Here is a 10,918-nt window from a genome sequence, read left to right as displayed (position 1 = left end):
TGGAGAATCCCTTGTAGCTTTATGTTAGGTGGGCCAGAGTATTCAGATAGGTATAAGATATCAGTCGTAATTATTATAACTTCATGTAGAGGTTATGAATAATTGTTTGAGATTATGTAAAGTATATATGAGTTGTAATAATAGATGATACTTTGTGTACACATTTTTAAGGCTATAACTTATGAGTGTGTGAGATTGGGGGTCTGTGATATGGAATTATTTGATTATTGAGTTAATACAGGTTATACATGATTGAAGGATTGCGTGACGACCCAAATTCCTAACCCCGATTATGGCGGCATTACTGTTAGTGTGTGTGCCCTTTAGATAACATTATTATGTTTATATTATGAAACATTTGGATTATTAAATATGATTCTATGGATTATTCTTTAGAAATTTAATATATCTTTATTTTCTACGATAAAATATTAGATTAATAAATATCCTTGGAATATCATATGTAAATCTATATCTCTAAGTACATGACTTAAAAATGAGATTATGAGAATAGTATTGATATTCCTAAAGGTCCCTAGTCAAGTATTATTGTTAAGGGACAATGATAAATATGTTGAGACTAGTGTGTTTTTTGACTGATGATCGCATCTCATTAATCATAGATATGTTATACTAAAGTCAAAACACATGCACATGTATTAAATACATGGTGCTGGATGGACCTGTTGTGAGATACTACATGTTTAAAGTGTCATAAGTTAATCTCACAGTGATAATGATGTATTGGTCCTTAGACCTGAAATCAATATATTTCTATACGAGAATTAATATACCTTGATACTATTCAAAGTTATTCTTGACCGAGTAATCATAAAAGTAGACATTGGGTATATTATGAATCATATGAGAAATATGAATGATCTAGATGTAATTTAGCCCTCCTATAAAGGAGTGATATTATTGGCCTCTTGATTAAGTAAGAATATAAAATGCATGGATGTTCTCAAATACTGATTTGTTTAATAATTTACTCATTTATTAAATAAAGAAGGATTAAACTTTAACTGAGGATGACATAATGTATGCCTCATGTTTGATCTATAATATAAGGCAAAAGCGATTATATTACACTATACATTATTCACGAAAGGTTTAATTGAATAACCAATTATTGTTATTACTTGGGGAGCAATGATGTATTAATAGATGCCACTCATTATTTATAATTTTATTATTATAAAATAACATTATTGCCAACGTAATAATAACCTAAAGGTTCACACACAAAGAACGTTTAAAACGATGTGTTATTTAAATTGTAAATTTATATATTTTATTATTATTATTTTGAATTTAATTATTAAATTAATTAAGTGAGACTTGATTAATTGTATATATTAGAATTTGAATTTAATAATAATATAAACAGAAAATCAAAATGGGTCTTTTTAGAAGCCCATTAGGTTTGGGGTTAGGCCTTAATCCTCTATCCCCTATATATACACATTAAGATGTATATTTTAGGGTTAGAAGTTGAATCACATTTTTAGAGAAAAACCCTTGCAGCTTTACATCTTAGAGAGGCTAGAGAGAGAGAGAGAGAGAGAAAGAGGCAACCAAATCGGCTAGTACCAGCTCCGGTAATCATTGGACGATCGGACGTTCGTGTGGATACCTAGGAAAGCAGATCTTTAAAAAGAGGGCTGCTGTGTTGGTTCATCAAGATCAAAACATCCATTACAATCAGAAGGAAAGCTTTATTAAGGTAAAGATCTATTCTTCATAATTATCCAGTCATTATACATAGATCCTGTAGTAGGGATTCAAAAGTTTTTATTTTCCCCGTGCATTTTATTGTTTGAATCCCTAAAAATGGTATCAGAGCTGTGTATAATGGGATAATTTGGTTACGTTTTTGACAGTTTTTCAATATATTAAGCATGAATCAGACCTGTTATGTATGTATGTTGATATCGTTTATGTGTGAGATTTCATATGCATGTTGTTATGTTGATTATTGATCAAACTATTAGATAGGGTTTTCTGTATATTAACGTGATTTATATATATAATGATACTAGCACGTAATAGTTTGCCATGACTGATCACTATGCGATTTGTATGTTATGCTTGATGTCTGATTTATACATAGTGATCTAAACTATTGGACATATGGGGTATTGACATGATCCGTTAAATGGGAAATGATTAGTATGTATATGATACATTCTTCTGAAACTGTATATGATGCGGTAATGGAAGAGACTGGTGTAGATACGATCTGTTGTATTGAAATTGATATTTATATACAAGACTGGTCTTCCGTTGATGTACATAATTGATTATCCGTTGATGGATTTATCCATTGATGGATTTATCAGTTGATGATTTTATCTGTTCATGGATTTATCCATTGATTGATTTGTGCATTATCCATTGAAACTGCATTTGATGCAGTAGTGACAGAGGTTGGTTAAGATATGATCTTTAGTTCTGAAATTGAGATTTATATACAAGACTGGTCTTCCGAAAAAAAATCTTTTTCGAGCTCGACCCCAGCCGGGTCTACCACCCCCGGACCCCGCCTGGGCCTGCCATCCCCAAAATCCCGCCCGAGGCTGCCACCCTCGGAACCCCGCTATATTTTGGTTTTCTCAAGTTCTTTATTTGTTTACTTGAGCATGGTGCTGGTTATGGCCTTAAGACCTTTAGATTCAAGTATATGGTTTTTGTTTTATAAATATGACTTGCATGTAATTTTCATTATTCTTGTACCTATTTTACCTCGAATGTATCTCGAGTTTTCTTATGTAAGTACATTAGTTAAGTTTGTTTTATTGTAAGGTACTTCAAGAAGGCATGATTCAAGAGGAGAAGCAACAATCGAAACAAGAAGAATGAAGACTTGTAGTTGTATTTATAGTTTTCACCACAGATTGACCTTGATCCTTTCATTAGCTTGAAAGGATCATATAAAATAAAGGCCATAACCAAGCAAGTTTTCATACCACACTTTACATATTGATGTATGAATGTATGTATTGAATAGTTAATGATATATTCTTTAATTAGATTAATTATGCGTGAATGTATGTATTAGATACGTCATCCATGCCATGCCTTCTAAACAAGATAAAATCTGTAACGACTCAAGATTTGAAAATTTAAAAACAATTATGAGATTCTCGTGTTTATGAAACATTGAATGAAATACGGATCTTCTTTATTTCTTATATGGGGCGATTTTGTCAACAACAGGTTCATTGAACTTGTACGGTTGTGGGTTTTAAGCGAGAACGATGTGACTCCCCCACTACCTGGAAATCAAACCATTGACGAGTATTGATTTGAAGTATTTTATTCATGGAAAAATTAGAAATCTCTTGAGGATGGAATCATGATCATTATAATACTAAAAACCCTAATTTTTATATTAATTGTTTAGATGCCTTCCAATATGTCCAACGCATTAACCCCTAGATCGATAACGAGTGGGTTCCCTAGAGCGAAGTACTCTCATCCATCGTGGGACAGTGTGTTGAAGTATATGATACTTTTTAGACCTTTGGGTTTGACTTAACTAAGTTACCACAATAGGATTGTGAACTTAGAGGCATAGAGTTTTGTGAGATTTATTGGATAAATACGAATAAATTTTGTTCCACTAAACTATCGAAGAGTTATATAATTGATATAATCGATAAATGTTGTCTACCTAAATAATCTTACTGGGAGAAAAGCCAAAGCTGACCTAAGATATGATGAAATATGGATCTTGGCTCACTAGAAAGTATTTAGAAGATATTCTTTCCGAATTAATAGTTAGGGCTATTAATTTGATAAAAATAGCGAGATATATATATTTTGAATATATATGAATAATCACTTGAATATAATTTATAATAATAATCTTTATACTAATTTATCTTATGCATTTAAACATTATAGATATCAAATGATAAATAATTCAAATAATTTCTCTGTGCGATCAGTCCTTGAGAAGGACAAGCTGACAGGATCAAACTTCCTTGACTGGCAAAAGAAATCACTATATAACATTATCTATTGGAATATGAATAGAGCAATTATAATATCAAAAGAAATCAGGAATCAAAGTGAAATTTAATCAGGAAAATAACCATTATATATCAGTGTTTGTGAACAGAAATTATCAATATTTATAGGGTGGAGAATCTGAATGACGTACAATAATTCACTATTCTGGATTTAGAATAGCGAATAGACATGCCTGATACTTGTTCTACCTTAAATATATCACCGTTCTCGAACACTGCTTGGATCCGCGTTGTTGGAGTTGTATCTATCAAAGAAAGATACCCATTTAGTTGACTTATATCGTAATCTTCTCTCTATCTAAGGCCACGTAGTCCTTATCGTCTATCCTTACGATTCTAACTGATTCGTATAATAATTATATAAAAATTAGGACTCGATTAACCACATAAATTATAGAGCACATAAGGCAGATAGTCACTCTAGGATTTCAAATATTTTTAGAATCGGAATTAAATCAATACTCGCATTTTCGAACAATATCTGACTCGTGTTCTAATTTTTGAAATTTAGTATACCCATATTTATGTTTAATAGAGTCTGCAAATAAATAATTATCTAAAGCTGACTCTTCCTGAAAAGAAATTAATATTTAAAACTATTATTATTGAAAATAGATCATTTTTCTGAGATTAAGGGCTTTCGTTTCGATTAAATCGAATAAATGGTTCAATTACTATTCAATAAATAAGAATAAATCAATTATTATTCAAAATATTTAATTATTCAAGATAATTGAACATTAAAAAAATATTTTTAAATAATTATATGGGAAAAATCGGAATTAAAAATAATTTTTCCATAATTTTTGGATTTAAAATAAATTTATTACAAATTATTTAAATAAATTAATTATCAAATAATTAATCAATTTACATAAAAAATAAGTAAATAAAAAATAAATAAATAAATAAAATTTTCGATTTTTTAAATAATAAAACAGTTCAGATTTATTTGTAAAATAAATCTAGTAATTAATCAAATTAATTAATTGATTAATTCAAATAATTAACACTGAATTTTGAATTTATAAAATAAAATTAAAATAAAAATAATTCAGAAACAAGCTTTTTCAATTGAAATTGGGGAAAACCAGGTTATAACTGGGTTTTAATCCAGGTTACCAAGAATCAATCCAGTTCGCCGGTCGGTTAAAACGCGGCGACCAAAAACCCGGATTCCGACAACTTTATTCCCCCCAATCGAGTCAATTTTGATTGATTTCAACGTTGTTTGCCTTCCCCAGGACCGTAGCAACACAATGGCCCTGCTCATGGTGATTAACGATCACCGATTCGCCATCTCCGGCTGACCCTGCCATTGCCGCCGGCGAGCTCGACATCCAGGTCTGGCGAGTTGATTACAGACGATTTAGGAATCGTTTGGATCGATTTTAACATGGTTTTTGTTCAAACACATACCAGGAATTCAACCATAACGACCTCTAATTCTGATAACCCCTACAACTCAATCTCCGGTCAAATCAAACAAAATTTCGGCCAAATACCAGTTACAAACTATAGCTTAAAATAAATCTTAGAACATCTATAATCAAACCCCTAACAGCAAAATAACCTCGGATTCCTCTAAATCCAAAAATGATTAAATAAAAATTTACATAAACCCTAAAACATGAGATATCAATTCAAGTTATCGTTTGATGATATAATTAGTGCAAATCAATCATAAACAACTATATAAATCTATTCCAATGACCAATTTCATCACATAACCCCAGAATCAAAACGAGGTTTGAGCCGTAAAACTTTTGATATAAAAGCATTTAACTCAAAATAAAATATCCAATAAATACCCATAAATTATCCTGACGACACCAAATATACATAGCACATAATAGGTAGGTTTTTATAACTAAATACACTTAATGACATAATAATACACATAATTCATCTTTATTATTATATAATACAAGTGTAATTTCTCAGTCGTTACATCCTTCACCACTTAATATGATTCTGTCCTCAGAATCTCGCTAAGAAAATAACTTGGGATACTTTTCTAACATTTCACTTTCAAGTTCCTAGGTTGACTCTTTAACCTTAGGATTTCTCAATACTCTCTCTTGCTGATCTTAAATTCTTATTGGTTGCTCCACATATGAAAAATCGGCTTGAATCTCTATCGGCTCATATTCTATCATATGTCTTGAATCAGGATTATATTTCTTAAGCACTGACATATGAAACATGCTATGGATATGTTGCATATGGGGTGGTAAGGCTAACTTGTATGTGACCTTTCCGAATTTCTTTAAGATTTAAAATGGACCAACGTAACGTGGCTTTAGTTTGCCTTTCTTGCAAAATCGGGTCAATCCTTTCCATGGTGATACTTTTAGTAACACAGGTTCCCCTTCTTTGTATTTCATATCCTTTCTAGTCTGATCCGTATATTTTTGTTGTGAATTCTGCGCTGCGTCTAGTCGCTTCTTAATAAGTTCCACTTTATCTTTAGTCTGCTGACTCAATTCTGGACTTAAAATCTTCCGTTCACCAACTTCGTCCCAGCATATTGGTGATCTGCATTTCCTTTCGTATAAAGCTTCATAAGGTGGCATTGCAATGTTTGCATAATAGCTGTTGTTGTAAGAGAATTTCACTAGCGGTAAATGTTCATCCCAACTGCCTTCAAAATCTAATGCACATACTCGGACCATATCTTTAATTGTTTGGATCATTCTTTTGCTTTGCCCATCCGTCTACAGATGATAGGCCGTACTCATATTTAGTTTAGTACCTAAGCATTCCTAGAATTATTTTTAGAATCTCGAACTAAAATGTAGATCTCGATCAGATACGATTGATACAGGCGTTCCATGTCACATTACAATCTCCTTAAGATATAAGTGCACTAACTTATTAAGTGAAAAACTTTCGTTTATTAGGAGAAAATGTGCTGACTTTGTTAGTCTGTCAATAATGACCCAAATCACATCATGGTTTGCTCTGGTTCATACACAATAATGTGATCTCCCAATTTGCATATTGATTACACGATATATGCCTATTGAAGACACATTTCCCTTGTCATTTAGGAATATCCTTACAAAGTGGTTATTCAGCCTTTTAACTACATTTATTTTATGCACCAGACTCGTATTCCATCATGAATCGAACTATGTTTAGGATTTCCATGACACGGCTGCTAAGTGTGAAATGTATTCTCGAATGACTTTTAAGTTCTTAAAGTCAAATATCTAATTTACATACTATATTCACATAGTACAATTAGATATCTTTCGTATTGCAGTCCAAGCTCACGAGCACATATCATACACCTTAAATCTCATTGCAATCACTTTCAAGTGACCAATTTCCATTGTACTCGTGCATCTACCCAGTTTACCAACTGTGTAGCCTATGTCTAATTTTTGTACAATTTTAAAAAGTATAATAGACTTGCAATCCTTCTTGAGAGATCCTTGTTCATCTACGCTTGGATAAATATAAATCCATTCTAGCTATGACAACTTTAGCTTCGTTGATCTCTTCAAAATTCACATCACCAACATGTGACATGTATCATTTAAGACTTTTAAAGTCACGAAGATTGTAATCTTCAAATCAAAACTTTTCAATCTCATCAAGATTTTCAGAGATGATCCTCTTGTCATTACTTCTCGTAATGATCAGATCACTCACATGCAATCAATTATGACTTGCATATCATGTGTAAATAACACATGCACACTTGTCAATTCTCTGATTTTGAATCAGTTTGACATTTCATATTGACATATTTCACATTTATGAAATAACTTTACTAGTTATTACTTAAGGCTTCACTTGTTATTGATATTACCAGCTTTTAGCGTCCAAAAACCAGCAATTCAGTTTGCATCATTACCGAGTTTAAGCGTCCTTCAACTGGCAATCTTTATTCACATAGCAACCAATTTTGAGTGTCCTCAAAATGGCAACCATGTCATTTATTTGAAGCCATTGCTTATCGTAGCAATATCAAGTTTAATATGCCATTATTTCGTGTCAATGTTGTTTCACTCAACATGATCACCAAAAATACAGATTTTCTACTCTTGCTTTATCTAGAGCAACCCTCAGGTTCACGTAAATAGATATTTCTCTATTTAGAAAGACCGTCTCAATGTTCATTGATGCACTTTTAAATTTCACAATACGATAATTTTAGTATCATCTTAATGAACCTTATTCTCAAAACTCGAGAATATTTCATAAATTATATAAGGTTATCACTTTTGACTGTAATATTTTATTATCAGTCTGACCTTATACTTCCTTTAGACCCGCATATATTTTCCCAATTTAAAAATTCATTTGGGTCCTAATGCTTCTATCTCGTAAGAAGAGATCTATATATTTTTAAACAAGATTCTGTCAAACAGAACCACTCTCTCTATTTCTTAACATCCTTTCCCCCACAAAGGACATAGAGAGAACATACACAATCCATTTTCTAGTACACGTGCTAGAATATCTTGATTTATTGACTCTCAGTAATGGTCAAATTTTCTCTTGATATATTCACTTATCAAGGAATTATACGAGAAGCGCATTGCTTCTATAAATTTATGAGTTCACCTTCAAGCAAATTATCAAGAAATTCGGGACTAGCAATTATCCAAGTCTTTTGCTCTCTACAGGTTCATCCTCACATTCATCCAATAACTCATAAGTTCATTTATATGACTATTAATTACAGATCTACTAGGATCTACTAGCTTATCACATAAGCATTCCTAAATTCTGTAATAGTATTCTTACGAATCTCAAAAATTAGATTTATATATCGGATATTATTAGACTCAACCATTGTCTATGTATCCATCCAAAATATTTCAATTGATTTTAGATCTCATGCTACCAACAGAGGTATTGGTATTAAGTTTCGAGATACACCCACATTTCAATTATTTTCAATAATGTTTCATTATATTCCACTATTCATAGAAAATTCAATAATTTTCTATTCTAGATACCCCCACAATTTTAATATTTTACAGAATGTCAGAAAATATTCCAAAACTAATAGGAAATTTAATTATTTCCTTCTGTGGTATCATGTTTAAGGAATGATTAGCCATTCGTAACTAATATCCTCAAATTCAGTGATAGTCTGAACTGATCACAATCATTTTGCATCTCTCTTAGAGCGCAACTCAAGCCTGCATCTACCCCATTTATTTAATACGAGTAAGGTGCAACGACCTCATGAATATTCACGTTGCAAACAGAATTTGCGCGGTGATTATTCATCATCAAATTTATTCACTACCATCTTAATTATCTGTATTAAGTTGGATTTACCCTTGAGTTTATAGAGCACACATCTCCCTATTTAGCTTCAATATTGACTAGACTACGAGTATGAGTGACAAATGTTTTACTATCAAACCAGACAGTAAACACGTATCGTGCCACTACCTCTCATCTGAGCAGGTTTTACGTCATTTATTAAAACCTATAAGATTTTAATATCATGTTTAAAAACTTCCTGTGGCTCTTATCATTAAAAATTCAAAAACTGAATTTCTCTAAAATATTTACATGGTTCACACAAACCTACATTTCTGGCTCACCTACTGGTACAACCAGAAAAGGCCCAAGGAAGAACATAAATTTTCAGTAAACCCACATTTAGTGATCCTTGATCAACTGATGCGTTAGGGTTAACAACTTTTCGGATTCTCTCTGAAGTTCAACATAAATACTGATATCAATATTCACCGTATTAAGTATCACATGGATTACTATAATAGGCTCGTGTGTCACTGCCATAGCAGACCGACACCAACACGTGAAATTACTATTTAACTGGAGGAAAAATCCAACCAGAAAAATATAATTTATGTGCCGACCCATAACCTGTACTCCAGGCCCATTAGGTTTTCTAATGTGGAGAATCCTGAGCAATTGTAAATCTGGTTGACTTCAGCTGCACAACTCGTCACATTGTTTAACAACAAACATATTACTGTATTATATCCAGTGCAGCACAAGTGAAAATACTAGAACAAATTTTTCCAGTCAAACTAATGTTAACTAACGAGACACGTTACATAATAAAACAACTTATGCCTCTTTTAATAGCTTTCCAAAGCCTCCATATAGACTAAAAGCATTTTGTTAACAAATAAATCTATTAAAATAAGATGTTTAGAACTACATAGTTTGCATCACGTTTATTTTCACCAACCTATGCTTGTAATCTATTTTCTCCAATTAAATAGATACGCGGTAAGGCCTCCATTTATCCAGTATTACATGTTTGTGATATAACTCCATTATTAATGATTAAACAATAATAATTGATGCCTTATCATCACTCAACAATGATTAAAAATTAATCACCAAATAATCAAGTTCTATCATGAAGGGTCACATTTATGTAGCCATATCATTTAATTGCATAGTAATATCATGTTATGAACTTGCAAACACGCATGTAAACTATAGCATATACGATTCTTGTATCAGTATACTAATAATTCCGAAATCAATTCAGAATTAAGAAACTCTAGCTCATATATATTATCAATCCCCATGTTAATTAAACAAAACATAATAAGCTATCCATTAATAGCGAAAACATGGACAAATTATAAATTTGAGTTTAATCTACCAATTTATAATAATCAACCTGAGAGAGATGTCACCAAATATGTCCACTTGAATATAAGTTGATCATAAATCAATAATCATTAAAGCATCAATAGCCTTATAAGAAACCAGTTATCCAACAACTTTGTGCTTACTTTTGCCTCGTACCTGTTATGCTTAAACAAAGCACCACTTAAAATCAAATTTATATTAATTTCAAGCACATGGCAAAAAGTGAAAAAAAAAAATTAACGCACGAAATTAATTAAATTAATAAGGAAATT

The sequence above is a fragment of the Apium graveolens genome, chromosome 5 (assembly GCF_009905375.1).
Source record: "Apium graveolens cultivar Ventura chromosome 5, ASM990537v1, whole genome shotgun sequence".
In the NCBI taxonomy this organism is placed as follows: Eukaryota; Viridiplantae; Streptophyta; class Magnoliopsida; order Apiales; family Apiaceae; genus Apium; species Apium graveolens.
This window is presented reverse-complemented; position numbering follows the sequence as displayed.